This window comes from Leptonychotes weddellii, chromosome 9, assembly GCF_054177405.1.
Source record: "Leptonychotes weddellii isolate Sample4059 chromosome 9, ASM5417740v2, whole genome shotgun sequence".
NCBI classification, from domain to species: Eukaryota; Metazoa; Chordata; class Mammalia; order Carnivora; family Phocidae; genus Leptonychotes; species Leptonychotes weddellii.
In genome coordinates this window covers 57255531-57271812 of record NC_138377.1, presented here as the reverse complement: position 1 = coordinate 57271812, position 16282 = coordinate 57255531, and the positions used below count along the sequence as shown (strand labels likewise).

General features: G+C 36.9%; 1 protein-coding gene and 1 non-coding gene across 5 annotated transcripts in view; both read left to right on the top strand.

Annotated features, from left to right (window-relative positions):
• The window catches only part of AKAP6 (A-kinase anchoring protein 6), a 462110-nt gene that overhangs the window by 352254 nt on the left and 93574 nt on the right, over window positions 1-16282 (top strand). The window lies entirely within an intron of this gene.
• On the top strand, window positions 648-754 carry LOC115940429 (U6 spliceosomal RNA). The gene has a single exon (XR_004075182.1). It is a non-coding gene; the product is annotated as a U6 spliceosomal RNA (small nuclear RNA).

Here is a 16282-nt window from a genome sequence, read left to right as displayed (position 1 = left end):
GAGGAACACTTAAACGACTTATAAGAAAGGGTGTTTGTTAGGTTCCCTACCACCTTTGGCTCCAGATCTGCTCCATACTATGTGGTACGTTTTAGGTCAGTGCGTCCATGGAAATGTCCCTCACCTACTTTTTAGCATTGCCTATTTTTAAATTACTTATCTTTAGTGGTTATATTCATATTTGGGCTAATGTGCTTTGTAGCTAGAAAAAAAAAAAAACCATAGGATGTGTGATTACACTTTACATGGTATGAACTAGGAGTTATTTTGTTGGAAAAAAAAGGACTACCAAAGTTTAAAGATGAAAACCAAGTATTATCATTGACAAAAGGGTCTTGATATAAAAGGGATAAATGTTAGGTTCAGTGTTCCATGTAATTACATCAGGAGGGTACTGGTGGTCATAACTATAACCGCCTGTATCGGGAAGGCATTGGTTATCCTAACTACATCATAATTATGACACTAAATCACATGACTTACAGCATAAGTTATATCATAACATAACCCACTGTGTAAGATATACTATTGAATCCATATATTTTGTCCTTATGATTATTCTAGTTTTTACAATTTATTCCTAAAACAGGAAGGTGGGGCTAGAAGAGTACCTAGATAGTATTTTGTTTATTTCCAAAAAATCCCTGGTGCTCTTGTTGGCAGCACATATACTAAAATTGGAATGACAGAGAGAAAATTAGCATGGCCCCTGCGCAAGGATGACATGCAAATTCATGAAGCGTTCCATATTTTAAAAAAAGAAAAAAAAAAAGAAGCCCTGGTACCTGTTCAGAATAGTCCGGAAAACCCTGGGTGGGAAAAGCTTAACCATAGTACTTTCTCAGATAAACCCATTAACCTCCTTTTTTCTTGTCCTTGCCTCACTACCATGTCTAACTTTAGAAAGAGGTAGATTTGTGGTTGTCCAAGGGACATCATTTTTGGAGTATTAGGAATTCCCCAACCCAACTGTTTCCATCACTAAATGTCCATACTGCCTTAAATCCCATCCTTAAGATTCATTTTGTTGAGATAAAAAGAATGCACTCTACTGGATGCAGATATTCTCAGGGGGTAGGAGAATAATACTGAATTAAATGCCAATTTTAACATTTCGTTTAAATGGAAGGGCACTAGGAAGGGAAGATGGAATTGGTAGAGAGAAGAAATCTAGAAAAGGGAAGTGTGTGTGGGGGGGTGGTATGAGATAGGAGTAGGATGGAGGGAGAAAAAAACTAAATTGTTCAAATCTTACTCTTTGACTGTGTTAGTCCTCTATACACATGATCTAATTTAATGCTCTCACAATGATCCTGGATTATTTTCCCCATTTCACTGATACAAGCCTGAAACACAGAGAGGTTAAGTGACTAGCCTCAAAGATCCAGTTTCTCAGGTTAGGCTAGGGGTTGCTGAGATTCCAAACATCCCCCAAATCTCCAAGGTTTAAAGTTACAAAGATTTATTGCTCACACATACTACACATCCATCACAGGTTGGCTATGGGCTCTGCTTGGTATTGTTCTTACTCCAGGACTCAGACTAATGAGCCAGCCATCCTCTTAAATATTCCCTCAATGTGGCAAAGGGAAAAGAGAGTTCTGGAGGGTTACCCTCTTGACATTAAACCTTCTACCTGGAAGGGAAACACATAACTTCCTCTCCAAATCATTGACCAGAACTAATCACATGGCCCCACCTAACTCCAAAGCTGATGGGGAGATGCATCCCTACTATATGCCTGAAAGGCAGAAAGCTAGAAAGAGTTGTTACTATTATCAGTAGCTACCACAAGAAATAAGTAAATAAATCAGAGTTTGAACCCAATCTGGTTGGCTTTAATGCCCACAATCTTTCACATGCTACTTGCCTGCTCACTATTGCCCCATATCTTCTTCTCTACAAGAGGCACAATTCTTGCAAGTGCATTTTCCTCCCTCTGCATGAGCTTCTTGTGCCAGAGAGAAAGAAGTTCCTATATATTAAATGGAACATCAGCAGAGAAAACATGATGGACTTGGGTTTACTCTTTAGCCAATCATCAGGCTGTTCTGTGAAAACCCTCAAACTTTCTTAAGCACCTCAGCACCCTAGGAGAGTGTTGCCATGTGGAGCCTCACAGGAATCTCCTGTATTTTGTCAGATTCAAGAACGCTAAGGCTGAAAATATTTATGTTTTTTGGGGGGGTGAGATGCACTAAAGACAGCATTGCCCTAGGAAGATTCAACCTCATGGATCCTGTTATTGCCAAAGGGAGTTACTGAAGAAGGGTCCCCATGGAGAGATACTCTAGGGGAATATCATTTGCAAAAAAACCATTTTCCAGTCCTGTCAAGGAGGCAATTTCAGTTCTCAGAAACAAGGGCATTCCCAAGCATATTTTTAATAATGTTGGCATTTGCGAAGCTCATACATTCTTAAACTAGGCACTTCTGTGACACTCTGTACCTAATGAGGCACACTGGGGTAAGCTAAGAGGGAAGCAGTGGTCTTCCTGCCGAACCTTCGTTCATTTACATAAGACACAAAACATAAACATACACACACACACACACATGCGCATGCACACACACACATACATACACTCACCCACATATGCATTTTCTTTTACTGAAGCCAGAAAAGAGTCAAGCTGGCTAATGCTTCTGGGGTTGAGTCTAATTTTTCTTCTAAACTTTTTTAGACCACAGTGCCTTTCTCCAGAAGGACATCTGTATGCCCCTGTAACTCCTCTGAACTTACTATTTCAGCCGCTTTCCTAAGTAATTGATTCTACATGCCCATTGACATTGGCTTAAAGAAAATTTGTGATTCGTGATATTTCCCTTGTCATCTCATTTTATCCATTGAAAACTAGGAAGTTTGTGGAAGGGGTACATGTACACACGCGATTATGCACACACATTTATGTGTGTCGACACATGTATACACATATACAAAGTATTAACTCATTTAGTTAAAAAATCTTTCATAAGGATTGAATTTGGATGAAACCAGATTCCTTGGACCAAATATGCTGGTAGTCCCAAGACATTTAAATCATGCATATGTAAATAACTATACAAACTTCCTTCATATATGCCAAGTTTCAGTTTGGAGCTCATTTCTATGTTATAAGTCTTGGCATATTCAATCTTGCTACCTTCATTATAATAGTTTTACTCCGTCAGTATTCATAGGTGCCTCCCTAAGAGAGCCCTCCTTGAGGATAATTTAGCCATGAGTACTTCGTTATAATTAAATGCATACTTTTTGATAGTGATGGTAGGTTTGGACTTTGTGGACCAAATGTGAGAATGAATGATTATAATTTTTGTTAGACTCCACACTCCAGGAGGGCAAGGTTCGTGTCTGTGTTGTTTATTGCCATATCTCCACCGCCCAGTGCCGTACCTGGCACATAATAGAAACCCAATAAATACATATTGAGAAACACTTTTCAAATAGATTTGTTTAATAAGCTATTAATTAAATCCTACTGATCAGAACTATGCTATCAATTCATTACTTTTGCAAGAAAACAACCCTATTTTCATGCCGTGGTCATTCAGTCTGAAACTTCACGGCCTTCTCTTATATTGGATATAAAAACAAAACCAACAATCTCTCTCCTTTAAAAACCGAAGTGTGTTAAGTGCAGTTCTTAATATTCAGGGATACTCAGACTTGGCCAGGTTGGTGTCAGGGAGAAAGAGAGGAAAAGAAAGAGGGAGGGAGGAAGGGAAGGATCATGATGCCCATGTCTGAGACAAATGGTACAAAAATGTTTAACTAATCACCATAATTCTGTGGCTAATCTGCAAAACTGTACTATTTGTTGGTGCATTCTTGATTTTGTAGACAGTATAATTATACATATAACTAATAACATGTACCATGCAAATGTAAAACTTAAAAATAGAACAATATATGCAGGTGAACATGGACAGTCTTTAGACATGGTAGGACTATCAGCACATTTTTTTTCTTGTACCAAAGTGAATGGGAGAGTTTATTGACATAATTGTTGTAGAAAATTAGGTTTGACCTCAGAGGAGTATGTATGTCTAAAAAGGTAGTCATGAGAGAGGTGAGAAAAACAATAAGAAGTAATCCAAATCCATCGTGATGAGGGTGGATGGATGGTGTATAAAAGACTGACTCCTCTTTCCAAAGCTAGAGCTAGCTAATTCAGAATATGCAACTTAAAAAATTAAGGCTGACCGCTGTAAGGTCAGGAGAAAGCTAAAATGTAATTTTGAAACTTTCTCCCACTCTTTCATTTAAAAAAAAAAAAGTGACCCTGTTCATAGTTTTTAAAAATAATCCTCATATATGGTCATTTATATTTTTAACTTAGCCATTAATTGTGAGCTTCAATGATTTTATGCAATTAAGAAAAAGCTAAAAGATGTATCATTTAAAATTAGAATTTGATAAAGATTTGTGATGAATTCACCTCTTGCCCCTATTTAGGTCCTTGACATCCATTTGGGTTCACTGTCTTCCCATTGAACTTTGTCCTTCCTCCTCAGCTTTCCTTGGCTGGGACATGTTGAGATTTGAAAATATGTGTGAAGAACGTTCTTCTCTGTGTGCTTTTTCTCTCTTCTTCCTCAGTCTCTTCTGCCTGCTGATGCTAAAGATCCATTCTGTGAGTCACTGGATTTCATACAAGCCATTAACAAAAATCCTCATGTTCATTAAAACTTAAGTATAAATGCATCTCTAGAGTTGAGCTAATTGAATTCTTTTTCTGCAGCATGGGAATATAGCAAAATAACTCAAAGTTGGCTAGCATTTTATAATCCATGTTTTGATGATAGTTTAAGAGGCTCCGTCCGTCCAAGTTTGGGTTAGAAAAAGAGATGAAGTATGGAAACACTGTCAGAAGCCTTTTCTGTTTACAAAAAGATCCAGGGATACCATGAGTAATGCCAGAAATCTCATGTGACAGCCAGCTCTTATGGGATTTTTTGAGCTCACCAAGTTCAGGAAATAGACAGTTCCAGAAAGCTGATTGGAGTTCAAAGATTTTTTTTTTTTAAATTAACTGAAGTGAATAATCGTGTTCTCTGTCCATTGTCCAACACTGCTGCTCAGACCTGTGCTCTGCTGCGGGCGTACATCTCCCCGGGGCTAGGTAATATCGGGCGCTCGATAAATACTTTCTGATTTAAATTGCCTGCTTAATGAGTGTTTTCTCCTGAATCTTCCAGAGTGAATCTCTTAGAGGTTTTATACAGTTATTTATTTCCATGGGAAGTGAGAATTTTACCTAGAGTTTCAGGACTGCAAGTGACCTCATAAGGACCTTCATTTCATTTCCTCTCTTTCAAGGATTGTTTTTATCCATTCCAGATAGGAGAGAATTTGTCCTCCATTAAAGATCTTTCCAGGGGGAATTCCACAGCCTCCCATTAAACTGTTGAACAACTCTCCCTTCCCTGAAAGTCTTCCTGTATCTAGTGTAAATCCCTTCTGTTGTTAGGTGTAATTGTCAAATCGGCCAGAATCCATGCTCGGTAATTAAACCTCTTCTTTCTGTTTTCTATATAGTCACATTTCTCAGGCTTTTGCAGGTTTCTTTTCAAGTTAAAAAATCTTTTAAAAGTCCTTTATATCAGTTTTGTCTATACTCTAACTGAAACCACTTCTATCCTCTGTTGTAGGAGAAAATATGCTAATACTGAGATAGCGCTGGTAAATCCATATATTTGAGGGGCTTTACCAAGCTCCATGGATTTCTCCATCAGGTTTTTCAACTCTCTCTTATTAACAGTTGATAAAATAGTTCATGGATGGTTTGGAAGAGGAATATGGCCTGTCTGAGATAGTATGACTTACATCATATACCTAAAAAAAAAAAAAAAAGTTTGAAAAGGAAGAGAAAATGATATAAAATGGGCTAAAAAATCTTCCTCCCATTTAGGGACAGGGCTGCTTCTCCCAGTGGATGCGTAATATATTATTTATGTAAGAGTGAGCTTCATGTTTTTGGCTCATATTCCATTTGGAGCATATACAGTATGACAGTTTCCTTGGCTTATTGTTGTATATATGGCTATCTATTTTTAATACATTGCTTTTGTCTTTTTTCATGCTTGCTTACATCTGTTGTTATGAAAACTGACATAAAGTTTTTAAACATAAAAGAAGTGATAGAGAAAGAGATGGTAAGAGACAAACAACATTTCAAAGGAACGCAAGATGGAGAAACAGGAGCAAAGTCTCCATGGAGAGAACCAAAAGCAGCCTCTGCAGGATAAATGGGAGGGAGAGTCAGAACAGAATTCTGTAGTCACAGAGGAAAAAATGGTCATGAGGCTACATAAAGCATTTCTATGTTAGAAGGAACATAATACATTTTCCACCAAATTGTTTAAACTTTTTAAGCTGTAGTTTTCAAACCTGTGAAATGGGGATAACGCCCACTTTGAAAGGTTGTCAGGATTCCATGAGTAATGTATATAAGGGGTTCAGCCTTGTGCTTGGTAAATAGCTCCAGACATAATACAGACTCAGGGGTTAACTATAGCCTGAAGGTCGAATCCAGCCCATGGCCCGTTCATTTTTTTTTTAATAAAGTTTTATTGGAACATAGCCAAGCACATTCATTTATGTATTGTTTGTGGCTGTTTTTATACTTCAATAACAGAATTGAGTAGTTTCAACAGTTACCATATGGCCAGCATGCCTAAATTATCTGACTCTGCAGAAAAAGTTCACCAGTCCCTTGTATAAATAACTATTATGACCACTCTTCAGTAATATACATTATTCTACAGACTTGAATGATTTTCCAATTCAATTTTCTGGCTCTTGTATCACAATAATACCTGATGACTATTATTCTTTTGCCCAAGGTTCTAGTTTTCCTCTTGTAACAACCCAAAGTCTGCCCAGTTTCCTTGCTCTTCAATATAGCCTTAAATGGTTAATTGGTTCATTTCACCACCAGGTGGCCTCCTATACTCTATTGTGCTTGTGGGACCCAAAGGAAAGCAGAAAATGGATCTAATGCATTTCTTTCAACTTTGGCTGTGATTCTGCTCTTATTAGCACTTCTCCAGTGGCTCTGCTGCTCTGAAATCACTCTCTATTTTATGTTTGGTCCTGAAACATAAATTCACACTGACCTTTTTAGAAAATGAATTCTAAATCAGGGTTAGAAACAGTTAAAACAGTAAAAACAAAATAAAAATATTTAAATGCATACTCACACCTACATCAAAGTAGTTTTTTTAAAAAAGAAGTTTGGCTATCACGTAAGAGGATTACCATGACTCAGTATTATTCTCAGCTGTGTCCTAGCAGGATTAATTAATCTTGAAGCTTCCACAGGAAAGACAAAGGCCACTGCCCCTCAGATCTCCATATGTTAATTTCTTGAAGAGCATAGGTGGACTTCAGATCAGTACCCCAGTTTCTTTATGTTTTTTAATTCTCTAAATTTTCTTTTTGAATTTTCATTTATCTTATTTTTGAGCTTTGCTAAAGACCAGTGCCATGCAAGGAAGATTAGAAAGCTGTGTGATAAAGTGCTGGAGAAGGAGGCTGGATTCTCCTTGGGCAATGACTCTTATCCTCTCAGATTTCATCTTCTTCATCTATAAAGCCAAGGGGATGGACTGGGTGGCTTAAAGGTCCATTCCAACTTCAAGATTCTCTCACTGGTGAAAAATCAAAGGTTATTCCAATTAGTAATTGGTTTGGCTAGGAACCATCTGGCAAAAACCGGAATTTTAGGAACTCGATTTCAAAGGCTATGGAAACAAACGCATGGGTAAATATAATTTTGTGGCAAGCTACCGTAAAAAAGCGTATAGTTTCTAAATGCCACATTATTTTTAGTTCATTTCAGGTGGTAGTCGTAAATGCAAATTTTATGAGCCTTCTTAGACCCTTTCCTTTACATTTTACTTTTATTCAGTAGTAGATAACTATTCAGTTGGATTCTGAACAGTGTCTTGCTAAATCTGTCATGGAAGTTTAGCTTTCTCTTTGACGTCTTATTTTCTACACATTTTAATTTTCCTACCTTTTTCTTTGGGCAGAATGATCAAATCCTCTTCAAATTTCTTTGCAGCATAGGACAGATATATTCACTTATATTTCCATTGAAAACAGGTCATTTTATATGGTACAAACAACCTGTTCTTACCTTCTGCTTGAGTTGCGATATGCACATCACTGGTTTGTATTTGAAATGTCACATTGGATGTCATGGCAAATACTGCTAAAGGCATTTAGCTGTCTATGAGGAAAGGACCAGAATTGTCCCTAGGGCATTTTGGTAAAGAACAGGCTCACGTTTGAATTCAGAGTTACCCTGGGAGACCTAGTGACAGGCAATCTCTCTAATTCCAAATTCCCTACTGGGGCTACTTCTCTGGAGAGCTATCTGGTTAAAGGCAGATTCATACTTGCTTGGGGAAAAATTGATTACAAGTTTTTTCCCACTTTGCAAACTGCACTAATTAGTATCAAGCTCAACTAATAATTTATGAAATTTGCATTGCTTTCTGTTTGCCTAAGCACAAACATTTCCTACCATGTATATTTTTCAATGTATGTTCACATGTCTCATGTTCATGTCTAATACATATTAGGAATTAACAGTCTAATAATCTTACCTTTAAAAGTCAGGAAAAGTGAGAAGAAATGATGCTGTCTGTTATTAGCGACCGTAAAGATGTGGCAATAAGCATCTGTTAGGGATTACTGTATGCTCTGAAAAGCAAAATAAAAGGAAGATTATCCTTTTCCTTCAGTAATTTATAACCCATTTGGAAAAGCAAAACCAAAAAACATGAAATAATAGCAAAGATAGCAAATATGTATGGTACCAAAAAAAAAAAAAATAAGTGCTGGTCTTCTTAGAATGTCTTCATAAGAAGAAATGATATTTGAACTGGACATCGCTGCATAGAATTTAAATAAGTGGAATGAAGATACAGAGGTAGATACATTGCAGAAGAATACAACATTTTGTGTGGGGGGGGATGCCCTCAGATCTAGGAGTTAGTTTGACCCATGACTAGGACTTTATCCAAATCAGGAAGATACATTGGGGAAGAGGAGCAAATCAGCAGCACCTCCTAATGGCTTTCATCCATGTGTTCAATGAAAGTCAACAAAAGGCAAGATTGTTGTCCATTGAACATTGAATTCTCGATTCAGTGTTTCATGTAGTGAAGGGAAATTATATACATAAATATGCAAACTAATGGCATAAAAGAGATGAGAAAAGTTATGCCAAAGGTCATATTTTCTTAGCAGGCAACATTTGGATCAAGTTTGAACAAACACTTGTATCTAGTGCTTATTATGTAACAGGAGTTGTTCTAGGATCTTTGCATATATTAGCGCATCCAATCCTCACAGCAACCTTGTGAAAGAAGTATTAGTATTATTGCCAGATGAGCAACTAAGGCACAGGGACGTGCACAGCTAGTAAGCAATGCAAGCAAAGTTTAACAATGGGCAATCTGATTCCAGGCATATATTTTATTTTCATTTATTTATTTATTTTTGCCAAACTCCTTGAATCTCATTGACTCACAAATTAAAATGCTTGGCATGGGTCCTTCTGTCACCATGTTTATAGAACCCAGTGATCAAATGGTTATGTGTGTGTAGGTTTTGAGAAGTAGTATTACTAGGTAATACCAGCATGTTTCTTCCTCCCTTTATTATGGGGAGAGAAAAATAGTAACACCTTGTTGATATATTTTCTAAAAGATGAAGACTATATATACATAGTTAATATGTATGTATTATATATAAATATGTATATGTGATATGTGTTATATATAAATATTGTTTACCTTTTCAATGACTGCTCCCCATTGTGACCTATTTTATTCTCTAATGTGGACAGTAGTTCCAATACATTATTTCTAAGACAGATAATAAAAAGGAATGGGAAATACAAGGTCTTAACTTGCAAATGGGCCACAGACCACATTATCTTATTGCAAGTCATATGTATTAAAATCGAAGACTTTGTTTTAAAATGGCACATTTTACATAGAGATCTGAAATTTCACACAAACAAGATTTGTTTATTTCTTAAAACGTCTGTGGTGGGTAAGTGGTGAGGATATCATTGTCCCTGTTTTACAGATGGGATGACCACGAAAATATGAAATAACTTCCCTCAATAGAGCAAGCCACCAATAGAGCAAAGGCAGAAGGAACAGCCACAGAGAAAGTGGTGCCCAGTGAAGGGGCTCCCTATTGATGTGCTTAGAGAAAATCCTCAAAATCACAGGTTTTGCACCTATTTCTTCTTGAGCAATTATCTGTTGTTATGGCTATAAGCTGCACTAAATGGCCACATCCTGGCACTTCTGGGCTTTTTTGTTTCAATCTCCACTTACTGAATTTTTGCGCCCTTATGCTAATTTTTAGGTCATTGGTATCATATTCCTTCATCCAATTATTTCAGGGGAACCAGTCACTGAAAACCTCATTTCCTTCCTCTTCTGCAATATTCTCTAGTTTTATGTAGTTTTTAGATTTATTCTCTGTGGACTAGTTATTGTTGCCCCTATCTGGTGAAACTTTTGTTAACTTCCCCTATTTTCTTATTACTTTCTCTCCCTCCATCTGTGTATTTCCTTCATTTTGTTCTCTAAATCTTTCCTCCTTCCTCTTTCTGACTTTTATCACTCTTGTGATTGGACAAACACACACACACACACACACACACACACACACTGTGTTTCTCTTTGACGGAGCTATTCTAATAAACGTCCTTGAATGTTTATGGCAGACTCCCTTACATAGCTGGAAAAATGCTCAAAAGCACTTATCATAACCAGCATTTGCTCTTTATAGTCTTAGTTTATGCTAATAAATTTTCATCTGTATCCTAGAGCTTCTTTAAACTGTGAGCCATCATTCTTCTGAACAACAGGTATGACTGTCAGTGAGAGACTGTCTGCCCTTTTAGCCTCAACTTCAAGCTACTAAAAAAATTTGTGGAGGTTTGGAGGATGAACTTAACACCAAAATGAATCTGGCCATAGATGCTCCAAGGATGGGGTTCTCAAGTGTGTTTTGACCACTCCAAAGTCAGTTTGAATGATATTCTTGACCTTATTTATTTACATTATACTCCCGGGGCCTACCAGTTTTCTCAGAATTCTGGACTGATATCTAAAGATGCATTTCCAAAAATGACAGCATGACCTAGCAAACTAAACTGAAATCCCTCCTGAAAGTTCTCTTTCTGTGTTTTAGTGATATCTTACTGACCTTGGGCAAGTCACTTAGCTTCTATGTATCAATTTCCAATCTGTAAGACAGAAGTGATATTACTAACTTTCCCCATGGGCTTGCCATAGGAGAACAAAAAAGAAAACAATCCGTTGAGATGACAGTCAAACTTTCTGATGCTGGAGCAACAGAGCTTAAAGCCTGAAATCTCTAAAATTTATTTTCTTAAGATCTCTTTCTAGTATATATGGACATGTATCCCCAAAGAAACCAAAGAAAAAGAGGCTAGAACAGAAAGGTTTTTAAATCTATAGCAGATTGGTGTTGGAACTGGAAATTAGACCCACCTCTTGCATCCTGGTCAAATATCATTGCTCCGAGAAAACCCTGAATTCCTAAAAGGTGTCCTTAAATATTTAAAAGGTTTCTGTCTTCTTTTTCTTTGATACATTTTATAGAAGCTTTTCTTAGGTTAACCATTCCTGGCCATGGGAAACAATGAACTTTGTTCACAGTTTCTGCCTAAAAATTGAGAGTGATATTTTTGTGTTGGGGGTTCTGATCAAATAGTTTTTCACTGAGCATGAAGTTCAAAGATAAATGGAGGCAATCACATGCCACTCATTTCTGTGTACTAATACTATACTGGACATATATTTCAACCGCTGATATAGGCTCACTTGGTCTTTTATCTGGGAGAAATTCAAATGAATAAGTATTTTCCAACTTCTGCATCTAACCCATAATGCTAAGAGTTAACTATGGATAAAGATTGAACAGCACATGATCCCTGACCATATACACTCCATGTAGGAACTTATAATCTAATTCTGAAACTACATTCATCCCTATCTGAAGTGAAGGTACCAGAGTACCCTCAAAAAGTGGCCTAAGGCATCAAATATTTTACAATTCAGGGATTTGGGCATTCACCAAGAAAAACTCCACGGCATTTTGGCTCTATTAAGATTATAGATGTAAAAACCCTTTAAAAAGTCAAAAATACACTACAAAGGAAAAAAATCTTGATGTGAATATATAATGGTATGATGGCATTTCCATTGTGTTTTGGACAACTCTGGAAATGCTTTGATTGGCTCTGTCTTAAAACCTAAAACATGGTGAGTTCTGGATAATCATGGTGAGTTTCTCAGTGCTGGTGTCCACAGTCCCTGAAGAATGCCCATGTGCACTAAACTTGAAAAGATAGCTTTTGATAATGACATTATGCGGGAGGGGGTTGTGCTCTCAGCCTTCATTTAGGCCACTGATTCTCATAGATTTCTGAAGTCACAGTGTGCTGCAGCAATATCTTTTTGATAAACTACAATGGCTACAGTGTTCTACCTCTCATTTTTTCTTGTCATCCTCAAAGAGAAAGCAAGATATTCTCTTTGAAGAAACATTATCAACAGCATTAACATGAGAAATATATCGTCTCTTCCTTATGAAATTAATTTGGCATTATTTTTGAGGTGCGTAACATCTTGGCAACTGCTTTGGTTTAAAACTCTGTGATTTGGGAAAAGCACGTTTCAGAATGTTTAATTCAGCGATACAAAAGGCACTAATGAAATATGCATGTATGAATTTTATATCATATTAGTTCCCTCTTTCTTGAAATCTGAATAAAAGCCAAACATCTGGATTACGTTTGAAAAGCCTGAATTTCCAATTTTCAGAGAGATTCAATCTATTTTGACATTGCACACTTAGCCTTAACATTTACAGTGTGCTATTAACATTACTTGCAATTGTAAAAAAAAAAAAAAAAGTCCAGATTTAAACAAACTTGGTGCCTCCTAATGCTAAAAATATATCTATATTTGAAATGGCTGTTGCTGCACAACTGTATACGTCCATGGTTTGGGCTTCATCAGCATTTCTATTATAAATACTTGCACTGAACAAGCCTATAATTCTGCTATAGAGATATGGGGTAAGCTTTGGTATATAAATTCTCCCATGGTTGTATATTAAAACAACAAACAGCAATTCATGTATTGCTTAGGCTTAGTTTGAAAAAGTATTCATTGATTCAGTGCTTACTGAAGACCTCAAATATTCAAGGTACTCCATGATTGGCCAAAAAAGGAATAGCCCTCATCCTTGGGTTTATTCTTCAAATATAAGATAGATAATAAGATTTCTGTTTTTATACATATTTGGGCATATTTTGGCAGCTAGGCTAAAGGCAAATGTATATTTATGGTCATAGTTTAGGGAAGTAAATATGGATATCAGTGCTTTGTCTCACTTCATGATCATAGTTTATTTAAGATATAGCTGGTCAAGTTTTAAGGGGTAAAATAAGAAGTTCTATGTCTACACAAGAGATCAAGGAAGATAGAAGAATGTGACACTGTGTTTGAAGTTTGCATAATAGTAAACCTTCAGTGGACTTTAATTAACTACACTCAAATTTTTACTGGATTTCTTGTAGTATATATATAGTAGGTAAATCTCACTCTTCTGTGACATGTGGAGAACAGCTAAAGTCAGGAATTTCCCTTTTCTCGTCTTATTTTGCTTTATTTAAAAAAAAATCCATTAGATTATAAAGTAGTACCCAATGAAACAAAAATAGATGTGTTTCAAGGCATCTGTTTAGATCAGAGGATGGAAAGCAGAAGAAATAATACTTTTAAATTGGAAACTTTTTTAAAGGAGAAAACTGAGTTTCCATTACATTAATTGCTGCTCCTCGTGTCTTTTTTCCATCCTACGCTACGTACTCTAACAGATATTACATAATTGCATAACTATTCTTACTATGTGCTGACATGACATTACGACAGCCCTGATATGGTGCATCATAATGAAACCGTAATTAGAACAGTCATGATGTATTATGGCAACGATCCACATCGTCACTGAAGTGCATTGGAATGCACAGAAAACCCATTGAGATGTGCAGATTTTCAACATAATATAGCACAATCATGGAGTTTCATAGCATGGAGGAGAAATTGCCATTATGCCCACACTGCTGGCAGCAAGGTTATAACACATTTCTTCAATCTGTTAGAGAAAGTTCTGTATTGATAGAAGAAATTTTTTGAGAGTGCCATTTGTGAAGTTTATGTCTATAAAACAAATCTGCCGGAAAGACCTTGTTGAAATATGGACTTAACTGCATGAATTCTATAGAGGTTTCCCATAAAATATTTACCAAAATAAAGGACCCAAAGGTTTCATTTAATATCTCAAATTCAATGAAATACTTTCCTAAAGTAGTACAGATTGAAGATGATTTGAGGATTTTTATTTAATGTTGCCTTTTCTTCTCATTTTCAGTGTCCTATCTTGAACTCTGATTGTATAGCTTACATTTTATGTGGTTGTATCTCTGCTCCCTTGTGGTTCTCCTAGGTTTCTCTACATGAGAATCTTCTATGTGAGTCTTGTTCCAGGAAGTGGTGGCTTCTCCTTGACGTGGTGTGTTTTGGTCTTGGCATTCCTCCTATACACAGAATAATATGATTGTTATGGCTGATTTGGCGATGTGAGCCCAAAGAAGCTCAACTTTCTAAAACAGAGAGGAACTTTAAACTTTATTTTCTAGGCCAGTCCTCATTCAGGGCCTCATTATCTCATAAAACCTCCCAACCACGTACACTTCTGGTCTCTACCTGAATACCTGTGGTAAGTGGGAGCTCCCTGTCGCCCAAGCTCCGCTCCTACTCGTTCTTCAGCCTTTGATCCCATTGCCTGACCTCTGAGACCAGATGAAAGAAATTAATATTTTCTATTGAAAGCCCTCCAATTTTCCAAGTCTGCTAACATGTCCTTCCCTCTCTTCTCTCATCTTCAACTCTTACTTACCCTTGGCTGAATATCTTCAGCTCCTTCAACAGCTTGCTCCTTGGGGAAGTGTTGAATATTCTGCCTTCCTTGAGTGCTTTCCTTTGGACATTTTAGACATTGTCGAAGCCCCGCTTGGAAAATGGAACCCAACCAGAACCAGGACTGCAGGTTTGGGCTTAGTAAGTCACAATCAAACTGATCTGTTGCTTTTCTTATTTATAACCCTGTGTTTGTCTCAGTCCAGCCCCAAATCGTATTTCGTTTTTTATATTTACCTTCCACTGTCTGTTGACTCATTGAACCTAAAGACAGTTGAAGCCTACTTACTTCTGTTGTTTATGCAGTTTTTGTATTTTTATTTTTTTAATTGGTGGGAAATTATTATCTCAGGCTTGACATATATCATATCTCCTATTTAGATTAATCTACTCTGCTAGCATGTTGTGTTCCCTTTGGAGAATAGTATCATCATAAATAGACATTGTGAAGCAGTTGCCTATGAATCAGATCCAACTCAGAGACATAGTTTGGCCTGTACAGTGTTAAAAAAAAGTTTTAATTCAACATATAAAAATTAGGAGATTTCACCTGAAAATATGTATTTCTGGCTTCTCTTAAACATGTATCCCTGTTCATATAGAAGCTGTCTTGAAGCCATATTCTCAACAGAGGAACAGTGGGCAGAGCTGAGTAGTGGTTGCCCCTTGTAGATGGAACTTGTGTTCTCCTACCCTCCACAATCCACACTACTTCTCCCTTTTCCCCCTTCACTGGGATTGAATGTTAGTAATCCTCACATTTTTGCATTGTTTTTCTTTTAGTAGAGAAAACAGTTCTCTTTTTCCAAGACACTAGCAACAGTTAGCGTGAAAAAGCATGACTTAACCTGTGCACGACTCACCTTCTTTCCATTAGCCGCCAGGCAGTAGGGTACTGGAGCTGGCTAGTCCTGGCTCAGAAGAACTGGTTATTCAGTACTCAGGAATTTTGCCAGCAGTAGCAACCTTTGGTAGTTTGGAATCTGCCATGGTTGGAGTATTTACACCAGGGAAATCGGCGAACACTATAAATTGGGGCTTTCTTTTTTTTCTTTTTCCCCCAGAGAGCCAGTTTGTGAGTATACGGCCACCTTGTATGTATTTGAATTCCTGATCTCTGAACTAAAATACTTATTATTCTTTATTGATCATCGAGATTAGTATAACCTGGCAATCCAATCAACATGCCATATACATATTTTATTTTTATGTATCATTAATAAAAATATCG